Genomic DNA, 23,655 nt, shown 5'->3' on the forward strand with positions numbered 1-23,655 from the left:
TCAAGGTGAAGACAAGGAGAGATCACTCAATCAGTTACCACCACAAGCAAAACAGACTTGACTTGGAGAAATTAGTTTAATTTATTACCAATCAAATCAGAGTAGGATAATGAGAAATAAAATCAAATCTTAAAAACACCTTGCCCCCAACACTTCTCTTCTTCCTGGGCTTAACTTTACTCCCTAATTCTCTACCTCCTCCCCCTCAACATCACAGGGGAACAGGGAATGGGAGTTGCGGTCAGTTAATCCATCACAGGTTGCGCCTTCCATTCCTTCCTCCTCAGGGGAAGAATCACTCACACTCTTCCTCTGCTCTGTTAGGGGGGTCCTATCCACCCATGGAGGTTCCTATTCACAGGAAAAAGTCCTCCACAAACTTCCCCAAGGTGGATCCCTTCCATGGGCTGCAGTCCTTCAGGAACAAACTTCTCCAGCATGATCCCCTGCTGTGTCACAAGTCCTGCCAGCAAACCTGCTCCAACCTGGGCTCCTCTCTCCATAGGTCCAAAGGTTACCCCTTTGCTTGCCACAGGGTCACATCCTCTTTTGGGCCTCCATCTTCTCTGGTGTAGGGTCTTTCACAGACTACAGGTTTATCTCTGCTCCACCATGGACCTCCAAGGGCAGCAGTGGCACATCTGTTTCACCATGGTCTTGACCATGGGCTGCAGGGGAATCTCAGCTCCAGTGCTTGAAACATCTCCTCTCCTTCCTCCTTCACTGACCTTGGTGTCTGAATAGTTGTTTCTCTCATGTATTCTCAGTCCTTTTTCTGCAACTGGCTCTTATGCAGCAACTTTTCACCCTTCTTAAATCTGTTATCCCAGAGGTGCTACCACCATTGCTGATGGATTCAGGCTTGACCAGTGGTGAGTCTTTTTTGGAGCTGCCTGGAATTGGTTCCATCAGATACAGGGAAAGCTTCTGACAGCTTCTTACAACAGCCACCCATGTAACTTCCCCGTTATCAAAACCTTACCATGCCAACCCGATACAAGAGTACGTAATAGTCTCATGGGAAAAATTATCTTTGTGCATTGAGAATAAGGACTTATGTTTGTATTTATGTGCAAAACAAAACTAGAAAATAATATTATATGAAGTGTCAAGCTGAATGGGTTATATTTACTATTTTTATTATGCTTGTATTTTCTGCTTACGGAACTGTTAGAACCCAACAGATATGCAACATTTTGCATAATGATTTTGGAAAAGTATCCTGTTGCATATATTGATTATTAGATTAATTTAAGGTATTAATGGAAATCGCTAAAGTACAAACTGAGAAATACTGCCATCTCATTGTGTCAACATGTTACTTATTTGTACTTAAATGAAATGGACACCCTAACAACTGTGAAAGAACTGTAAATCAAGAACCTTGGTTTATAGTGGATATTTACTATGGTGTCTCTGTTAGATATGAAATGTAGCTCCTCATTTGACTTCCGGCTGATCTGTGATTCCACCAAGCTGAAAACACAGTGTGAACCTCTTCTCCTCTCTTCCAAATCCTGCCTGAACACTTCTATTACATTATCTGCTCCTGTGCTTCTGCAAGGTGTCAAATTACCTTTCTCATCCAAGTAAAGGAAAATCTTGCAAAAACTGGAATTAGCTTTCATATCAACAAAATAAATTATGAAATTCATTTGTGGCCACATAAAAATAGGCAGATGTGAGTAGATGGTAAACAGGATTGGTCTCAGCAGCAGGCAGTGGGCCTAAATGATTGAGCCAGTTATAGATGGAGTATTATTAAATGGGAAATGAAAATTAATTTCACCAGATTGCTGAAGAGCTGGGTTATAAAAGTCAAAAGGAAGAGGGTTTGAGGACATACTCTTCCTCTAGTTCTCTCTTTTTCAATTAAATTAGTCTAAAATACCACTTGTTTAACAGGTGAATAAATCCAGTTATTGAAGAAAAAAAAGATAACCTTTTTTTAACTTTTCAGGTAGTCCTAAATACATGTTAAAAAAGAAAAAAATGGGTCACATTTCTTATGTGGATGTTAAAAATTACACCTTACTTTTAAAAATCCTGCCTAAATGCTATAAATTCATCCTTTGAATATTGTGTGAGACTCTAAAGAAGGAGGGATTTGTCTTTAAAAAAAAGAGAAATCAACCTAAATGGTTGGGATGAAAATAATTTCTATTAAAAATATATTCATGTGTGTGTGTATGTGTTTATCTGTATCTTGATGTGTGCACCCAATAGACATATATTTGCATATACCATCATTTTCTATATATATAACATGTCTTGTGTTGTTAGTCCCAGTTATTTTGCAAAGCCAGGATCTTGAATAAGGTTGATAAAGGTTCTCAACGAAGTATTTAAAACTGGTACAACTTCGAAAATGAGCTGTAAATAAATGTCTGTGTGTTCTGTTTCAAAAAAAGCATAGGGAGAATACAAAATGTGCTTGACATTACAGTAGATATAATTAAGAAGGTCTATTTTTAAAAAAAGAGAAAAATTTGTAATTACAAATTTTGAAATTAAAAGCACCTATAAATATCAGCCCATGTGCAAACTGATCTGCAATGGAGCAAGATCTTGGTAAACCCTGGAAGAGCCAAGGATGATGCTTTAAGAAGCTTCTGTGATTAATGGCTAATGGTAGGAGTGGTTTTAGTAATGAATGAAAGCAACTTCAATTAATTGATTTGTTCTTCCTCTCATTTCCTTTTTCAGGGTAAAGCTCTGTTGTGTTACATCTTGATGAGAGAGCAAAAGCATTGTCTGAAGAATGATTAAATAAGGGCCAATTCTGTTCAAAGATGTCTTGCATCTCCTTGGACTGAAGTCTCTGAAAATGTTTTTCTTGCATCTATATGGTCTTTCTGATTCTGATGATGTAAACTATTTGCCAAAGCATGCAAGTGACTGATTAAGTACTTGTTTAAGTCCTAATTGTTTCAATTACTAAATGAAAGGAAACTAAATGGCTAAAAAATATATTTCTGCATAATAAGAGCACATTACTCATATGGCTAGAATATAAATCACAGGAATAGTCTGTTACTTCTTCCCAGAAAGGATGGAACAGAGCCAGTCTGTCTAACTTAAGTACTTAAACTTAGTTTTGCAGATGTGTCTCTGGAGGACTCAAAGACAACCACATTAATTACTTTTCATATGATGAAAACAGCACTTGAATTAAAAAAAACCAACACAAACAAAAGCAAAAAATCAATCTAAGCATCTGAAGTTTAGGCACAAGTTAATTGTCTAGTTAATTTGATCCATATTTTAATATTTCTTATGTGGCATATTGATAATTGAGTTTTTGCGTAGAGCTAGCCAGTTTATGCTATAAAAACAATATTGTATTTGGAATTAAAAGAAAACAAACAACATCCACACATCCACTAGAATTTACTCCAGAGTTATTTGATTAAATAATAGAGGGAATATTATATTTTTAATTAACTACATTTATGCTTGAAATTTCTATAATTTTATTTGAAATCTCCAGTGTTATTTGAAGAGGTTCAGTCACTCTGAAAATCAGGCCAGTAACTCAGTAAATGTGATTTACCATGGGTTCAACAGCCTACAGGTATGTCCAGTCTAGTGCTGTGTATTGTGCAGAAATGTCTCAGCTAGTTACAAAGGAGCTAGTTATGAAATCGGAAATGTATCAGCTCTGGGCTAAACACCGCCCTGCTGACCTGACTATACTGTTTATATGCCATGAGTTAGTATCCTTAAATAGTTCTGTGGTAACTCATGCAAACCTACCAACTAATTTGAGCTCTTATGATATCTCTAGCCAGTGCTCCATTTTGTGGTACAAAAACATACAAAACTCAAACATCTGTAAAAACAGGCTTTATAACAACTTTTGCAATAAATAGTTCAAATTTTTCTACAGATTTAATTGAATATATTTATTGTTAGATGTCCTCATTGGTCATAGCACTGCAGAGGTGAAAAACAGGGACAGAACCTTATGTCCTGGACTGGTTTCACTATTGTTGTTTAATTGACAGGAATAAATTCTGTTTTAGATTATCATGGAGGAACTTAGTGTAGTTGAGGTAAAACAGAAAGTGGAATCTGCTTCATAAAATTATTTTTCGGAATCAAGTAGCTGATGACCCTGATTTTTGAGCAACACTACAAGCAAGAGAGCCAGCACACTCAAACTGATTGTCACAAAGCATAGTTGAAATTTTTACTAGCGCTTTGTTTAAACAAGCATAGATGTGTTTCCTTTCTGTGTTTTCTTTCTTAGAGAGTGTTACAAATCTACAAAGCAAGCTGTTTCAAAACAGTTGATTAGAAACAAAGAGTAATTGAGGTTTCTGCACACAAAGAATTTGCTTACAAACACTTTTTCCCATTAATGTTTTTAACAGCATGCTAGGTAATTGTTACTTTTACATATGGCTTGGTTCTGAAGCAATTCCTGAATGGTTCATTTTCTTTTCTCTATTATTAATAGTTTACTATGTCTAGGATAAGTGCTACCTTTTCAAAGACAGCAAAGTAGCTGCCTAATAGCTGAGAAGCAAGGCATCAAGTCCTAAGGCTCTAGTATTTAGGTTCTCTGAATAACTAATAGAGGGAGAGATTCATCCAAAATGCAGTTTTCCTCTGACTAAAATAAGCCTTTAATGGAAAAAACATAATTTCAGATTTTCTAATCTCTGTTCCTGAATGAAAGAGATTTTCTAGATGTCTAGCTTTACTTTCCATCACCATTTTAAGAAAAAAACCCTCATTCTCTGGAAGTTCTTATCAGTCTTTGACTAGAAGGAATCTAATGTTTTATTTATGCAAAGTAAGTCTCTACATAATTCAAGTAGCTGCTCAATTTAAGATTTTGTTTTAGGCACTACTGGTTGCTGGGTTTAGGACTCTGATGTTCTTTGATGTCCTTTATTTTTTCTTCCTCCTTTACTTAAAATGTCAGTGAAAATTATATTGATAATATTGAGTTCTGTGGGGTTTTTTGAGTTTGGGGATTTGGGGTTTTGTTTGTTTGCTTGTTTAAGTTTAGGTATAATAAGTATATGGAAAACCTGCTTACAGCCTGACTTAGGAGACCCTGGAGGGACACGGCTCTGTGCTTCTACATAAAAGTCTCTTAACCTCACAAGAAGTGAAGAACCATCAAGAACTGTACATATTGGAATACTATTCCTAGAATTCGAGTTAGTATAAAATAAATATCTGTTAACTTAAAATATTTTCATTTACTGCATGTACTGAGCTTTACAATGCATTAATGTACTGGATATGCTAACAGTCAGTCTGCCAATATTTGCCTTACTAAGATTACTAGATTTGCTAGACTAAGCTTATTACACTGTTACCTAGACTTATCTTACTAGATGAATGTTAGAACAAGAAAAGGTCTTTTTGTTTAAAGACTTCCAGACGAAGCTGCAAATCACATAGAGACCCACTCATTAAATAGGTTATCAAGAGCCTTGCAAGAAGAGGAACATATATTGACCTAGAGCTTTTTTTTGTCTGCATTCTGTTTCTGATGATAAATTACTTGTGAATAGAAGGAAATATTTGCTTTCTGAAATGCAAGAGCTCGATGACCTCAGTGAATACTTTCTGTGCCATAGCCGTACAGACTCTAGCAATATAGACCCAGTCATGGATAGTCCTACTGTAAGTATATAATACATTCTGTGGACACCTAGAGACAGAATGGAAGTGCTTCTCTTGTGACATGATGGCTGTGTCAGCACAGAAGTGAACACTGGCATAGCTTACAAGTGTACGGATTTCATAATACTAGTATGAAAATTTAGTACTAGTTTCAGTCTACAATTAAAACAAATTTAACAGAGAATTAAAATTCTAAGCTAAGTATCTAGATTTGCACTATTTTCTGTAGAGATTGGGACCTTGGCTCACCAAACATGGATTTTGAAGGTCTTCTGGTATATCAGAAATATACATGAGCTTAGAAGTTATGATGAAGATGCACAGTAAATCTATATCCTCTCTGAGAAGAATCTGGGAGTCAGGACGGATGGTTTTGTTATATTAAATTCCTCCTGATGTCTATGTTAAGGTTACTGCATTTCACCTTTAAAAGATTCATTGACTGTATTCTTTAGATCACTCTTAATTAAAAAAAAAAAAAAGATTAAAAAAAGGAAGTTTAATCACCTAGACCACCTGTAGTCACCTAAAATCCAATATTTTCTCTTGAATTGAATCTTATCCCCACAACTTAATTCAGTTGCCTGAACACAAAGAGGTAGAACTGTGTGAGATGTCCCAAGGAGATTTCTCAGCCCACAGCAGTTAAGGCAAGAGAAACTTAAGCATAGACACACATTGGCAAAGATCTCTATGTTTCTTTGCAAGGATTCTAGTGGAAGGTCAGTTCTAATCATAACATATAAAAGCCTACATAACAAGAGTACCTGATACGGCTTTATTTCACAGTAAGGGCCCCAGAGGCCAAGAACCAAGCTGATTCTTTTAGACTTTGTATCTACACTGGCTGTGGAATTGATGATAGTGTCCTCTAAGTCTGTTTGACCCAGAGGGCTGTTTTTTACTGTCTTTAAACTTCTTTTAGCATACCACTGCCTCTTTATCTTCGTGAATCAGAAGGAAAGCCTAAAGTGACTTGGTCAGACTAGTCATCTGCACTATAAATAGCTGCATCTAGTCAAGATTTTTTTCATCCTTCAATTCCCTTTGTAGTATATATTATCTTCAACAAATTGTTTGTTTCTTCCTAAAATAGGTACCTTATACAGGTCACATGAATTGCTCAAGAGTATTGTTTTTGTCTTGGTTAATGACAAAGTACAGTGAAGAAAGTTATATGAAAGGAAAGAAACTGAAGAATCTGAAAAACAAGGACTGTGATCTGCTCAGTAAAACTTAAAAAATTGAAAGTTTTTCTAATGTGTTTCAAAAACTCTTTTCAAACAAGGATTACTAAGTGCATCAGAATGGTGAAAGAATCATTCATAGGTTTCATCTGGCAGCCAATGATGACATTAAAAGTGCTATTCACAAAATCAAATCTCTGTGCAACCAATAGTTTAAAACGTCATTTAGATGGTTTACCTAAAGATAAGACATTTACAGGGGAAGATCTGTGAATGTATTTATATGTAAATGCAATAAGACAAGGATGAAGAGTTATTTATAACCAAAATTTTTAAATTTTACACAAAGTAATGCTCCTAAATCCATTTAAAAAATTATTTTTAGGAGTCTTGAACCTCCAAAACTTGGAATATCCAAGTAAATATGTATTTTCTGGTCTACATTCAAATTATGTTTAAAAGCTTAAATAAGTCTGGGTACCAGCATGTGGATAGTATAAATTGTCATAGCTCTGTAGACATCAGTGCCAGTTTATACTAATTAAAAACTAAAAATTTTTAAGAATACATTTTGAGGGAAAAGAACATATTAATACATTTCATTTCATTAATAAAAGTATTTAAAGGGAGAATTTATAGTAGGCTAGTTGGTGGATGAAGACCAAACTGCAGAAAAATGGAGGATGGGGTGCAGGGCTGAAACATCTAGAGAGAACATGTTAGGAGAGGCTCTCACACTTCCCTGCAGCAATTGTCACAGCTGTAACCATCTCAAGTGACAGTACATGAATGCGTATGACCTGGGAAATATGATGGGAGTTCTGGATAGAGCTGGCAAAGAAAAGTCAGGTGGGAAGATGGTGCTGTATGCAAAGGAGCAGCACAAATCCACAGTTTTGCTACTGAGTCGATGATGTTTGTTTGAGAATTTATGGGTCAGGATCTTAGGGGAGGCCAGCAAGGAAAGCAGGCTTCTCATGCTTCCCTGCCACTGAGTAGGCTGGGGTTGCACAAGAAGTTTTGAGGGGACAGAGCCAGGACAGCTGAAGCCAACTGACCAGAAGGATATTCCATAACGCATGGCATCAGGCTCAGCAATAAATACTGGGGGAAGAAGAAGGAAGGAGGTGACCTTTGATGTGGTTGCGTTTGTTTCCCAAGTAACGTACATGTGACAGAGCCCTCCTTTCCTGGAGATCGTTGAACACCTGCCTGCCCATGGGAAGCAGTGAATTTATTCCTTGTTTTGCTTTACCCATTGAACTGTCTTTATTTCAACTATGGGGTTTTGCATTTTTATCCTTTTGATTCTCTCCCCCATCCTGCTGTGGGGGTATGAATAAACAGCTGTGTGGGGCTTAGCAGCCTACTAGAGCTAATCTCGAGCAGCTGACAACATTGTGAAGCTGCTCTCAAAATGGAAAAATGGAAATTTCACATCTATTTTCAATAAAAAAAGGAAGAAAGATCTGGGAAATGAAATTATAATCAGCTTTACCTCATTACCCTGGAAGATTTTTAAGCAAATCCTGCTGCAAGTCATTTACACCTACATGAAGAAGGAGATTGGGAACAGGCAGCATGTATTTACCAAAGCTTCTTTAGCAGCCTGATGGTCTTCACTGGTGAGATGTCTGGCTGTGTGGGTGGGGGGAGAGCCATGTATGTAAATTACTTTGATTTTAGCAATATTCTCACAGCCAGCCATAATATATTTGCAGCCAAATCTCCTGAAGTTTGACAAAATTTGCAACGTTATGTCCTTGGAAGGGAATAATCCCATACTGCTGTACAGTCTCAACATTGCCAAATGAGAGAGAGCGGGTTTCCAGGTAATAGTAACCTGGGTATCCTTGTGGCAAATTAAATATAAACCAGCAGAGTAATCCTCATGGGAAAGAAGGCCAATGATATACTGTGCTGCATTAGTAAGCCTGTAGGCAGCTGGTCAAAAATGCTACTCCTTTCTGCTTGGTATTGAGTGTGAAATTGCTTCTCAAGTACTGTGTCCAGTTTTAGACTTCCCTTTACAAGGAATACACTGAGAAACTGCAACAAGTTTGTCTTTAAAATGATTTGGGGATAGGAGCATGATGTACATGTAGCAGTTTTGCTGAGATCTTCTTGGAGGTGCGCAGTGAAAGCTCAAGAGGGAATGTACACACCAGTGATGAGTGGTTTTGCTTAGGGGTCAGTATTGGGACCAGGCACTCTCAAACATCTTTCTTGGCAACATGAACAGTGGGATTGATTGTACCACCACCAAGTTTGCAGACAACACCAAGCTGTGTGATGTGATCAACACAATGGAGGTAAGGGATGCCATTTAGAGGGACCTTGACAGGCTTGAGAGTTGGCCTGTGCAAATGAATTTCATTTTATGAAGTTCAACACGGCCAAGTGCAAGGCCCTGCACATGGATCAGGGCAACCTGAAGCAAAAATACTTGCTTTTTTTTGGATTGAGAATGGATTGAGAGCAGCTCTAAGGAAAAGGTAATGGGAATGCTGGTGTATGTGAAGCTTGGCGTAAGTCAGAAATACTTGCTTTCGGCCCTGAAAGGAAATTGTATACTGGGCTGCACAAAAAGAAAGGTGATCAGCAGGTCAAGGAAGGTGATTCTGTTCATCTACTCCACTCTGGTGAGACCCCACCTGGAGCACTGCATCCAGCTCTGGGGGCCCTAGTATATGAAGGGTGTGGACCTTCTGGACCAAGTCCAGAGAAGGACCACAAAAATGATCAGAGGGCTGGAGCATCTCTCCAAAGAAGACAAGCTGAGAGAGTTGAGATGGTTCAGTCTAGAGAAAGCTTTGGGAAGACCTTAAGCAGTCTTCCAGCACCTAAAGGGAGCTACAAGAAAGACAGAGAGACTTTTTACTAGGGCATGTAGTGATATGACAAGGTGGAATGGCTTTAAATTGGAAGAAAGTAGGTTTAGATTAGAGAGTAGGAATAGATTCTTTACTGTGAGGGTGGTGAGACGCTGGAACAAGTTGCCCAGAAAAACTGTGGATACCTTATCCCTGGAAGTAGTCCAGGGCAGATTGGATGGGGCTTTGAGAAACATGGTCTAGAGGGTGACATCCTTGCCCATGGCATGAAGTTTGCAACTAGATGATCCTTAAGGTCTCTTCCAACTCAAACCATTCTATCATTCAATTAAGTAATTTTAAGTGAACATACCTGTGTATATTAGTATACTGCAGGTATCCCTATAAGGATAAAATCATGTTACAAATTGAAACAATTTGAAGTAACATCAAGATCAAATTAAAACAAGGAGACAATAAGGAGCTAAAGCAATAAATTGATGCACATTAACTAGACAAGGCTTTAACAGTTTGACTAAGTTTGCCAGATCAGAAGTAGTTTTTGAGCTCTTCAGAACCTTACAGTAAAAAACAGAGCAATGGACCAGATTTGACAACCAGTGCAATAATGTGTCACAGCAAGGTTTTACAGAAAGAGAAACCATAAGACAGAATGCAATGGTAATAAGACTGTTGTGGTTTTATGCCTAAGAGAGAAGGAGGAAGCTTTTAAACATACAGTCTTCTGAATGATTCATTCTTTTTTTCTCATTAATTTTTAAAATGAAGAAATGGTAAAAAGTATTTTTTTCTTATGTCCTAAAGGTTTGTTAATTAATATTGGACAGTTGCATCTATTATCAGTGCTTTGGGAAAACCTAAGCAAATATGGCTTATGGTAACAGCCAACAACATGAAAAATACTAATGACAGAAATTAATTGACAGTAAAATTCAGAAATAATAAAAGATTGCATATGGTGTCTAATTTAATTTTTTCTTAATATTTCATAAGAATGTTACAATCATAACTATAATCTTTAAATAACATTGGCATTCCCTCAGGATCCCAAACTTTTTCTATCTTTTATAGGCAGAAAATCATAATTAAAAAAATGCTATCTTGTTCATCATAGCTGCTGTTTATATGTCACTGAGAAAGAAAGATTAATGAGCCAATGTGCTTTTATCCAAGAAGCATAATTAGTCTGCTTCACTGAAATGAATAATTAAGAGGGACATTTTAAAAGAAAACAATATGTTAAAGGCTAGCTAAAGTTTTGGAACTTATATGGCAAACCATGCTTTATGTGTTATTGTAAGACATTTAAAGAGTCAGGGTCACAGTTTTCAGGTCTTGTTCTTTGCAATTGACATAATCTAAAATGCTCTTTTTTTAAGCAGTATTTCTTACCAGAGTTTTAAATGCCCTGTGTTTCTAAGATGAAATGCAAATTCATTTATATTTTGTTTTAGTGTTTTTATCACATTTGTGATTTATGCGATAATTTCTTGTGAACTATAAAAATCTGGATCCAAATTGTACTTCAAATGAGTACGAATGGAAAAAGTTAACATGCCAATAACATTTATATATTGGCAGTTATGCAAATCTTTTTCATATTGCAGCATCTGTGGAAAAGAAAATTAAAACTATTTATTCACATGCACTTTTTCGGGTCTATTTGGTACAATTTTTATAGTTTATAAATCAATGAAGTTGTACACAAATTGTGTGCAAACATTACCTTTCTTCTGTTTCCTTTACACAAAACAAGTAGAACTATTTCTTGATCTATTTATAAGAGAAATACCATTATATTTATTTCTTGTACGTTTTAACTTGGTGAACTGTGAAAGTATATCAATATTTACATAATTGCAGGAGGGGTAGCAGTGTCTTAGCAAGAACAACTGATGGTAGAATATGCAAACTGTAGGCCTTGTCTGTTGGCAGTGAGAGTTAACACAGGTACATAATATGATGGTGATAACTATTTAAAAAGAACTTTGATTTAGAGATGCCTATTTCTGTCTACTGACTATAAACTCTAGTTGACTTAGATTAATTGCCTAATTTTTAGGCAACTAAATGTAGTTGAGATGAACCCTATCTTTTGTGTAAACGATGAGTAGTTTTAGTGAAAATTAAAAATGTGAACTGCTAAAATTGAAGCATGGAGATTACTATGTCCTGAGGTGCATTAAGCACAGTATAGTAAGTATAGATTAGTATAGATTGTCCCACTGTACTCAACACTGGTGTGTCCTCACCTTGAGTCCTGTGTGCAGTTTTGAGCTCCACAATATAAGAAAGGTATAAAGTTACTAGACTAGCTGGAGGGCAGGAAGCATGGTGAGGGGACTAGAGGGAATAATGTATGAGGAGTGGCTGAGGCTGCTGTGTTTGGTCAGCTTAGAGAAGAGGAGACTGACAGGAAACATTGCTGTCTGCAGCTTTGTCATAAGGAGGAGTGGAGGTCTCCACATGGGAATGGAGATGGAAGTGCTGATCTCCACTTTCTGGTGTCCAGGAAAGGATGCAAAGCAATGTCTTAGAACTATGTCAGGGAAAGTTCGGATTGGATATTCAGAAAAGAATTCTTCACTGATATGGTGTTCAAGCACTGGAAAAGGCTCCCCAAGGAGGAGATCATGGCTGCAGGCTTCTGATGTTAAAGAAGCATTTGGACAACACTCTTAGATGTTTGGTTTAACCCTTAGGTTGCCCTATGTGGAGTCAGAAGTTGATTCAATGATCCTTGTGGGTCCCTGCCAATTCAGGATATTCTATGATTCAATGAATTATGTGGCATATGTAGGTAGAAAGCATTAACATTTCATAATAGGAACCTATTATGCTATGAAATACTATGCTGTGAAATTGTCAAATTATGCTAGCAATAGAAGAAAACATTTTGCCTTTCTAGAACAAAAACCTGCAAATTTGTTGATATTTAAAAGAGCACCTCTTTTATGGGAAATGATCTGAAAAATAGTTATTTGATTTGGAACAAGAACAAATTTTGAAATACTGGTTTCAGCTAAATAAAAAGTAACATCTTGCACAGCTCCAATGATATCTGTGTGTGAAATAAAGGCTAAGTGTAGACATTTAAAAATGTGATTTTTGGCAGTAGAGCAAATAGCGTTTGAAACTATTCCGGTCTGTAAAGGCTTTTTCATGATTACTGGCTACTGGAACATTTCTTAAGATATTTCCGAACTCAGTTACTTACATAAACTGAATATTTAAAGATAGCTCTTTACAGCCATTCAAACAATCACCGTAGTAAATATAGAGGATATATCCAATTAATATACATAGGGACAATGTTGATCTTGCTATCAGTATTGAGAAAAGTAAATCCAGGGGAAAGTCAGGAACAAGTGAAAGAAATACTGGTGTGAGACGGTTGAACTATTCTGAGGATATTCTGAATTCTCAATTCGTCAGCTTTAGAAGCTGACAGCTTTCACAGCTGTGGGAGATAAAGGTGAAGTAGAACCATATTTGCCTCCCAGATGAGTTCTCTGCATTTTAGGCCTTACAGAGACACAGTGAATTCTTTTAAGAGACTGACACACAAAAGCCCAACAGTGCTACAGTGGTGAATGTTTTGTACTGATTGAAAAACTAAACCATGTTGAAATTCCTGTGAGACCAGATGTTTTATTTCAAGGTAGAGTAATTCATAGGAAAAAAAAAAAAAAAATCTCAAAACTCTCCTGCTGAAAAACTAAAACACATCCACTGGCAGGTTTGATCAAGCTCCACTAAAAATTAAAAAAATCCAAACCAAAACAAAAAAACCCCTGTGATGAAGTTCTAGTAGATGCTCATGTCAACTTTCATCTAAATCATTTAATACATAGATATAATTTGATTAGTGTCTTGGACTGTTTTCTTCTTACACCTCTCTCATTAAATAGAGCTTTTCTTTTTTCATTTCTCCTTCATATTATTAGCAAGTGTACAGTTATGCAAACAAATTATTTGGTAAAATAAATCTCATTTATTACCATGTCCTTCAGATCCTTTCCCACTAGTACAGAATGCTCTCTTTGCACTGTGACTGTGCTGTCATTTCACTCCATAGCAAGCAGGAGCAGAGAGCTGTATCATTCTAGGGTAGTAAAGACTAGGAGTCCCACAGGAAGTTTGACCTTTGCATCGCTGCCAAGATACATTATATTTAAATAATATCTTTCAGAAAAGGACATATAAAATTTCATCCTTTGCTTTGCAAGGTGACAAAGTTTCTGAAAAGGATTCCCAAACAACTGCTCTGGCCCCTCTACCAGTGTTCTTTGATCTTTCTGGCAGAAATTTCTTTTCAAATGGTTTCACCAGGTTTTTCTTTATAAAAAGACAGCTTCCAGAGCTGCCCAAGTTCCTCATCTTTTAACCAGTCTTGCATCCTAAAGGCATGACAGCCCAGTAATGTGTTTTGAAATGAAAATTTGTTTACAATTTTCAAGCATAGGTAACAAATCAAGCCTAGACTGTATTTTGTCATATTTGTAATGTGCGTGTTGAAATTGAGCTCTCATTTGCAATTCGCAGTTAAGGCTACTCTGAGTCTTTTACATTATTTAGAAGGCTTCGTTGCAAAAAGTAAAATGGAGCAATAATACTTTATGCTTCCTGAGGACCTAAACACAATTGTAAGCTTCTCTAACTCCTTTTTTTTAATTTTGAAGTATCCTTTACCTTTAGGGGGGTGGGAGGGATTCCTGCTTTTATATGCTTTGATGACTTAGAGGATCTATTGCAATAAATCATTCTTTCACCTTTGTCCCTTTTGCCAATTTGTCTTGCTTGTTTTTTTTTTTTTTTTTTTTTTGTTTTTTTTTTTTTGTTTTTTTTGTAGTACACTTTATTCTTATTTCTATTTTCTACTGAACAACCTATGAGAGAGCTGCTGAAATCTTAGCAAAATACTTAAGTTTTATGTCAAAGGACTAAATGATCCACAAATATCACCAAGAAATGAACAGTTAAAAATACATATGATTCAAAGGAGCATTTAAAAACCTTGGGAGCCTCTCTGATCTTAAAAAGAGTGATGTACCTGAAAATAAGATTAATTCACTTGTGAAAGGTCAGTACAAGAACTTCAAGAACACAATAATTGAAAGCATGATTAACATGCCTCAAGGAAGCAATTTGTGAGTTTTTAGAAAAGAGAAAATAATGAATAACTATTCTCTTAAACTGAAAACTGCTAAAAGGAGAGAATTGACACGCTTGATGAAAATGGCATTTTTATTTTTCAGAGTACAGTTTTGAAAGCTCAGCTTTGTCTACAGCAATACTAAAATGTAATGTGATCAGAATCAAGATGAAAGAAGTTTATAAAAAAGGAGAGAATAAATTTGTGATTAAGGCACTAATCCAAGAAATATTTTTATACTGATAGAATTAACTGTTAAAGAAATGTTCTTTATTCTTGTTTCAGTTAATTTTAAAATTATGATAATAAAATATCTCATTCTAAGTTTAAAATCTTCATGACTTTTAAGTATTTCAGATTATTTCAGAATATCACCATAATGTTCTGTTGGGTACTAAATAGTGGGCCTTTTTTATCCAAAAAAAAAATCTGAAATAAAAGATATATAACAGACTGAGCTAAAGGAAGAAAAAAACTCACCGCTTTGACATATTGTTCCCATCTAATCAAAGACCCTTATGTAGAATTTTCTAAGAAAATTAATGTGTGTATAAATATATATATATATATTATCTCTCTGAATGTTTTTCTTCATCTTTTTCTTCATCTTTCAACTTTTTCAAATTCCCACTGGTAAACTGAAAATCTTCCCTTATTTTTCTCAGTTTTTCCTTTTCTGCAGTAAGGCAAGTCCTGGACATCACCTCCTTAAAATACCAATGATGTAAATACTTCAATGATGTAGAAGAGAATTGTTGGATTCCTTATTGAAAAAATCAACAAAACAATAACAACAGAGTATGAACTCATCCTTGTACAGAAAGATTAGAGTGAAACAAACAAAAAAGACCAGTATAGGTATGGACATAGTCAAAATCAGGGTTAGATTCTTTACAATATAGACACATATAAGAATAAGGATTCAAGACACATATTGTAATTTTCTTCCTATTCTCTAGCCAACAGGAAGATGGGATAAACTGATAAGTGACTATGAGAACCAGAAAAGTTGAGTTCTTCTTAAAAGTAAAATGGGCGAGTGCCAAGCAACAACATCTAATGGATATCATCAGATGAAGCTTGGTCATAATTCAGTTAACAACAAGGTAGAACCACTGATTTTTTTCATCTCTGCTTCTTCTCTTATGTTCCCCCATGCACACAAATCATGTATAAGATCCTAGAAAGTAGCTGAATTTTTTTCCTCTCATTTCTGTAGCTACCGTATTTTTCCAGTGAAAGCTGTCTGAAATTCTACCTCTAGTCATTCTGAATTTTTGGTTTCTTTTTCCATGTAGCTTGTATTGATCCTCATTTGAGCATTTTTCATGTATTGTTAACTTCTCCCAAATTTGATAGAGTTCCTTCTTGGTCCTTAATTTAAGTTTCATTAATTCTTTCATTTCCTTTGCTCTTTTATTTCCTTAAACAGTTAATTAATACCACCTTGCCCTTTTAACAGATTCTTTTTGAAACATTTCTGTACAAATTCTTCTTGAGTTTGTCACAATGACTGTCATTTCTTGTGTAGCAGACCACCACTGCATTCAGAACAGGGCATTTGATCTGAATGAAAGGCACGAGGGTAAAAGTAAGTTTGGATAGTAGTATGTAATGTGAATTGCCAACTCTAACACATTCAGAATCACTTAAAAGATGGCTGCACTTTGTTACAAAGTTCATGTTCCTTGGCATGTTCTCCTGTACCATTTGCTGCCTTAGCAGTGTCTTGGCTCAGAGCTTTTTACATTACCTACTGATGCTGTAGGCTCTTTTTACTCAGAAAAGTGGTCTGACCTTTCTAGTAAAAATCAGATATGAGGAATTATAAACTTCCCTCAACAAAAATTGTTATTTTTGAGATGTATATGAAATATTAAGTAGATAAAGTTGTCCCCATGGGATGTTTTTTGGGGTTTTTTGATGGCACTATTAACCAAAAAGATACCAGAGTTTATCTTCATTTTGAATCCATTCAAATTTAAAAAATTCAAAGCAAATAGTTTATTTTACTACAAAACCTACATTGACATGGCTGGCACATTAAGCTGTTACTGCACCTTTGGGTCAAAATTAGCTGTCTTTGAGTTGACTACAGCCTGTTCATCCCTTTAAAAATTCCAGCAGCTGCAGGACACATTCAAGCAAGTTTGCCTGGCTCTAACATTTCTATCAAAGAGCATCTGGCTTGGTTGGTAAAATAAACTGTTGACTGCACAGTATTTGAAGTACTTGGCTTGAAGTACCTCCCCAGACTTTAAATATCAGTCTGCCTGAAACACTACTGAGATGATCTCAACTACAGCCTTTTCCCTCAGCAATATGCTTCTTTCTCAGCAATATGTTTCTAATTTATCCTTGCCACATTCAAAATAATTGCTACACTGCCTGAATTGAAATTCAAATTTGCCTCAGCTCCTCCCTTCTAGTTTTGAAATCATCACTATCACTCATCTCAGTTCTCCACTTTGAACAGCAGTTCAGTTTTTGTAGATAACTGCTTTTTCACTCTCTTGTTAGAATTTGATGGTGACATGCTTCACCAATTGTCTTCACTCAATTTTTTCTTAAAACAGACAGCTTCACTTTGAGAAAAAAGAAGAGTGTAAAGCACAGTTTTTGTCTCCTGAGATAACTGAGATATCTTATCTACTCCTCAATGGTTCCAATGCCTTATCCTTCCTACAGGAACAAACAACTGGGAACTGTGGTTGTTATGAATGTCCCAGCCCTACCAGACTCACATTGTCTTCATACACATCGGGAAAGAAAAGCAAAAATTATCTGTCTACACTACTACTCATTTTAAGAATCTGCTTAATGATTTTGCACACAAGGAACCACTGAGGAAGAAAGACCACAAGGTATATATGCAGATTTTTTCACAATGAAGTCTAAAAACATGAATCATTTTCACTACAGTAAAAGTTATGGGAACAGTGGAATCAAAGGCCTAATTTAAAAATTTAATACTCTGGATAAATTCAGATGGAGCTATCAATGTTAATAGATGAAGAAGTTCTTGCTAGTGACACAAGCTGAGCACATGAACAGGAAACTTAACAGAAGATAGAAACTGAACTTAAAAGACATAATCTTATCTGGCTTGGGAATACTGTTATTGAACAGTAAGTCTAATGTATCTTGCCTTGCAAAAAAGAGAAGATGAATGGAATAACAGAAGAGAGTGCATTACCTCCTACTGTCTAAATTGAGTACAGAAAAATTGGTGAACCTGGGTGTTTGTACTTTATCCTCAAGAAGATGTTGCTCTGGCCTAGACCAGCATAACAGCTTGTAGCTGGAATCACAACTGGGCACTAGATGAAGCAGCCATAGACAGTACACAAAACACAGGGTAATGTCTACTCCTCACACATTGTAAATATCAAAAAGTTATCCAAATACAAAAAAATAAGCCTAGATTTCAGTCACTGAGATTTCAATGATAGTAAGTGGCTGCTATCTAAGGGTAAATATCTCTTTTATGCTATTCTGCTCTTTAGTTTTGTCTGGAAAGATTCAAGGTAAATTAATGGAGATCTTATATCTAAAAGTTAACATGCATGCCTTTCAGGTTTTAATCATTTCAGATTATCATTACATAAAGCAGACTGACAATGTAACACCCTGAAAGGCTGAAATTTTGCTTCAGCCTAAAGTTCTTTGAGATAATACACAGTTTTTGCAGCTGCTAGCACTTGAAAAATGCTTTTTACTTACTTCCTCTCTTTTTTTTTTTCTTTTAATAACAAGCTAGAGACAGACCAATTTCTACACAATATATAACTCAGAACACATTGTGACTACCAGTGAGTTTTTTCCTAAGAATATATTTTTCCACCCTGATTGGAACATATAATGCAGAATTTATTCATCACAGTAATTTCTTACAAAACTGATTTTTTTTCTTTTTTTTTTTTTTTTGCTGTTTAAGTAACTTTACAAGCAGCAAAATTTCATCTTTTCTTCTTCAAAAAAAGGGACACGCCATTAGCCTCTGACAGTTTATATTATGAAATATTGTATCACAAAGCAGTCAATAGTGAAGGAGAGAATATCTGTTTTCTTGCACTTAGCTTTTTGGTATTTTTAGGCTACAACCATAGCGAAAAAACTATTATATTATTAATCTTCTAAGTAATGCAGTGTAATAAAATTCAGCATATTAGTCCTATATTAAATTGCACTTTTCATGCTTGTTTGAAGCATTCATTACATGTATGTCGATCTGCTGGTACTCACTTTAAATTTACCAACTTTTTCACTGAAGACCGTATTATTCAATGGTAGGTATCATTGCCACAAAGTGGAATTGTTTTGCTGTTGATGTTGTGATTATTTAATAGTAGTTTCATGCAGCCATAAATACAGTTTTGTAAAATCCTGTGTCCACCATTGTGCTTTCCAGGCACATAATTTCAACTTAGTTTTGCAAATTTACAAGTATATTAGTTGCACATGCCTAAAACTCATGGAAGAAAAATAAATACCAATTATCTAAAGTCTACTATGGTGAAATGCATAAAATCTATTATGCTGAATGTGATTTCCAAGTTATCATTTAAGTTAAACAAAAGTCTCGTAATATCTTAAATTATAAATTTCTAGGTATGTCTTTGAGAGGGGATGTGAATAAAGATTTTCAGCTCTCATTTCCGACAGTGCAAGGATCCTAAAACTCTGAATTTCCCTAGGTCTCAGGCAGCTATTCAAGCAATTTTCTACTGTGATGCATTGTTTCATTATATATATACACACACACATTTAAACTTTTAAGTAGGTATAACAATAACTTGTAACAGTTTTGGCACTTTTATACTAAATGCCCAGCTGTGCATTCATAACAGGGGTATCAGATTTTCTAGCACAGACATTTTAGTATTTTACTTCATATTGCCAAACAAACAGAAAAGTAATCATGACTGATGATGACTGAACAACTAAGATATTCAGTCAAATTAGGATGCAGACTTCTCTAAGATAGCCCTCACTTAAGCATTGGAATGTAATTTAAAGGAATTCTCTGATACAATGAGAATATTGTATTTAGAGGTTTTTTGAAAGAAGGAATTAAGGATTACATTTTAATAAAACATTACAGTATTATGAAAAAAAGTTCTGCAGAGTGAAACTTTTTGATCTCTATAAACAATCTTGTTGCTACTATTTTCAGAATTTTGCTTTTTGGAATAGTAAAAGAAGTGTTCTTTTGGCTTTTTACTTCTGTATGGGGTTGGAGCAGCATAAAAAATGTAAAATTTCTTACAGAACTGAAATCTTTATTCAACTGTCATGTGTTCCCTATATACTTAAATACTCTTAAAAATTTATTTCAGGGAACACTATGTTAATTTCTTAAAATTTTTATCCTGCCAAGTTTTTCAGAACAATCTGTGACAAGCTGAATCACAGTATAATAGAATAATTTAGATTGGAAACAGCTCCTGTAGGTCATCTGGTCCAATCTTATGCTCAAAGCAGGCTGACTTCAAAGTTAGAGTGGGTTGTTCAGTCTTCACTGGCTTGATTTTGAACATCACCAGGGCGGAAATTCCACACAGCCTTCCTGGGTAACAATTTCCAATGTTTTTAACATCCTTTAACTGAGATGAGGTAGTGATATTTCGAGCAGGGGTTTCTTACTACCCCTCTCCTTGCACAAAAGTACATTTAGGTATTCTATTCATAACTTTTCCTCCTCCTAATAGTTTTTTTTCCTGACTCAAATTATTTGTCTTAAACTTATATTACATGCATCCCTAAAACCATATTTCCAATGGCCTCTGTAACCCTAAATCCGTTTTTCTTCAAGCACTTTCTGAGCTTTTTTTCATACACAGCCTTTTGCATTCAGAAATATATCTCAAAAAAAAAAGTCTCTTACGCTTCTTCTTAATGCACCATTTTGTTATTCTCTTTCTGAAGCAGTAGCATCTGTGGCACAATTAATAATTCTGAGACCTTTATTCATTTTGCTGAACACAACCACTTCATGTTTTCATATGCCAGAGGTGATCCACCATATTTCTTCCCTATTTCTTTACTTGGATTGTCTCACAGAAGAATCATGAGTTTTCAAGAGCAGGATGAAGTGCATACATAAACAACAGTTTGGTCTTTGAACCCTTGAAGATAAAACCAACAATAAGAAAATACAGTAATTCTTCTTTTAATTTATGCTTCCATCTCTGATGGGCAATAGTACAAAATTAAAGCTGGAAAAGAAATAGCTGTTTACTTCTCCCAGTGCTTGAAACTCAGGTTGGCAATAGAGTTTTAAAGTAAAATAAGGAACACTTTGTACTAGGCTTGCAGTTTTAGTAGCAACTGCAGATAATCATTCCTGCTTCCAGCAGTAGAGCAGCTAGACATGAACAACCAGATAGGAATATGTGAATAACTGAATTTTGATTGCTGACTTGACTGGAAAATTACTGCCATTGAACTGATTTTATTTCCTCAACTTCTTCTTTCCAGAATGAATCCCCCCTAGATTTCATTTGTTTGATGTGAAAAATTCTCCTTCACACAAAATAAAACAGTAATTTTGGAAGATTGAGAAACAAGATGATACTAATGCATAAAATAATGTATATTATGTAGGAATATTTTTCATATCTCCTTATGTCAGAACATCCAACAATTGGCTCCTGTTTTACTCTCACGAGGCTATTTGTCAGAATCAAATATATATAAGCACATTAAAATGAAAATGCACATCTAACAATTAACCAGCATAAGAAAGTTCCACATATCCTCTATTCCTGACAAAATGCAGGAACTGTCGCTTTGACTTGGTTGTATTTTTAAATTTCATGCTGTGTATGACAGGAAGAGACTTCAAGACTACAAAATTCATTCATGGGCTTCAAGACTAGAAAATAATTTATCTTTTCTCAGGGCTTTTATGTTTAATGATTTCATTTATATGACTAATACTGTGCTATCATATTTAGGTAGGCATAGGTTTCTTTTCTTTTGGTTTTCTTGCCCCTGAGTGAAGCAATTTAATATGTCAGTGGAGAAGAGTAGGAACCATGCGCTGAAAATGAGGACATGGTAAATGAAAGAACAGTTCATAATATTTCTACAAAAATGTGAAAATGCACACAACTCCATGGCTGATGCCTGCAGTTAAACCATGACACTCATCTAAAAGAATTAATCCATAGAAATGAATCTGTTGCAAGAGGAATACAGACAAAGTGATCAAAATGTCTATAGATCAAAAATCCTTTACAGAGACTAAACTGGTTAACATTTTAAAAAAAAATTATGAATATTCAGAATCTGTTGACTATTTACTTTTTGAGACGTTCTTTTAACTCAAGTCAAGCATGCAAGAAATTCCTGATTTCTAAAAGTATCGACAAGAATTTTTCTGTGTCTTTATGTGAAATATTACTTAAGTTGTGGAGTACAACCACACACTTTAGCTTAGCGTGTCTTAGAGATTGTACTTCATGTTTTCAGATGAGGCAAGATTAATTATTTTATTTTTATTTCCTCTGAGAATTACATCTAATGCTAAAAAAATCCCCAACCAAACACAACGAAACACCACAGCAAAACCCAACCCATCACATATGCTTCACAGGGCCCTTATACAAAACAAATTTGTTTTCTGATGATTCTTTTTGCTGTGATGATTTTACAGTAGTTACCATAACAGATTTCCTGATCTGAACAAAGCTCTTTTATTCATCCCAAATCTGCTCTCCCTCCCACCCAGCTGAATGATGCAGAATTGTCACTTACAGCCACAAGAAAGAGAAATGCAAGCAGAATGTTGTATGATTTGTTGATTCTGGCTTCTGCTGTCTTCTTGCAGCTGCTGTGGTCTGAAGCGTTGTATGTTTGCTTGAGCTAGGTTTCAGATTAATATTTGCTTGCTTGTAATTTAACAACAACAAAGTTTTAAAAAAAATGTTTGTCAATGATGTATGCCTTCAGGGATGAATGCACTGGAATAATTAACAAAAAAGCAAGACAGTTTCAATAATTAGACATAAGAATCACAGAAAAATATTATATTTCAATATACACTATAAAATATTAACCAGGATATTATAACTCTACATTGACTAGACAAAACAGAAATTAATTAAAGATTATCAGCTCTTTCTTGCTATCAGACTAGTAAGCAATTTAAAGAAGGTCTAAAGCATACTTGAAAAGGAAAACCTATGTTTCAGAAATTTTCTGTATTCACTCTATTCTTCTTCAGTTAGGAACAGCTGGCTATTTAGCATCATCAAAGGAAGAGAAGAATTAAATCATTGAGAACTTTTGTCAAGTTTCATCTAGCAAGATTTTTGCTTCTACAAGAAATTACTGAGGCAGTTTATGCTTCAGTCATTGGTACATCACATTATGACAATGAACCTGAAAATTTTAACCCTAAAAACCATAGACTAATCAGTACCTTCTGTCAGGTTGTTTGGTTTTGTTTTTTTTTTAATCTATACATAATACAATGACTTTGATTATGGTCTACCTTTCCTTATATTGTAACTCCTAACATTATAGGATTTGACAAATAGTGATCCTGCACTGTTATTTTACATCACCAGTTAAGAAATCTAACCATATTAAATATGAAATACTATAGCAGCATTTTTCAAAAGTGTCTCTGTAGTATATCTGCTGTCTTCAAAGCTTTGCAAAAAAGCTGTGGTTTAGATGGAGTGGGATCTTGAAAGATTTAACATGACTGCACACTACAGGCAGGCAGGAGGTATACTCCAGCTCTGAATTACGTAAATGAGATCAGGTCTCTTAGGACATCCTTTTTGTTGACTACTGGCACTACACACTTGTAATAGAGAAA

The 23,655-nt window shown here is 35.2% G+C and overlaps 1 long non-coding RNA gene across 1 annotated transcript in view; it reads right to left on the bottom strand.

The window, feature by feature from the left end:
* LOC125336502 overlaps positions 1-22,764 on the bottom strand; it is a 42,967-nt gene extending 20,203 nt beyond the window's left edge. The window contains exon 1 of the long non-coding RNA XR_007207778.1: positions 22,584-22,764. This is a non-coding gene — a long non-coding RNA (uncharacterized LOC125336502). The remainder of the gene's footprint in view (positions 1-22,583) is intronic.
* Between the last annotated feature and the right edge of the window lie 891 nt (positions 22,765-23,655).

The sequence above is a fragment of the Corvus hawaiiensis genome, chromosome 2, assembly GCF_020740725.1.
Source record: "Corvus hawaiiensis isolate bCorHaw1 chromosome 2, bCorHaw1.pri.cur, whole genome shotgun sequence".
Classification (NCBI taxonomy): Eukaryota; Metazoa; Chordata; class Aves; order Passeriformes; family Corvidae; genus Corvus; species Corvus hawaiiensis.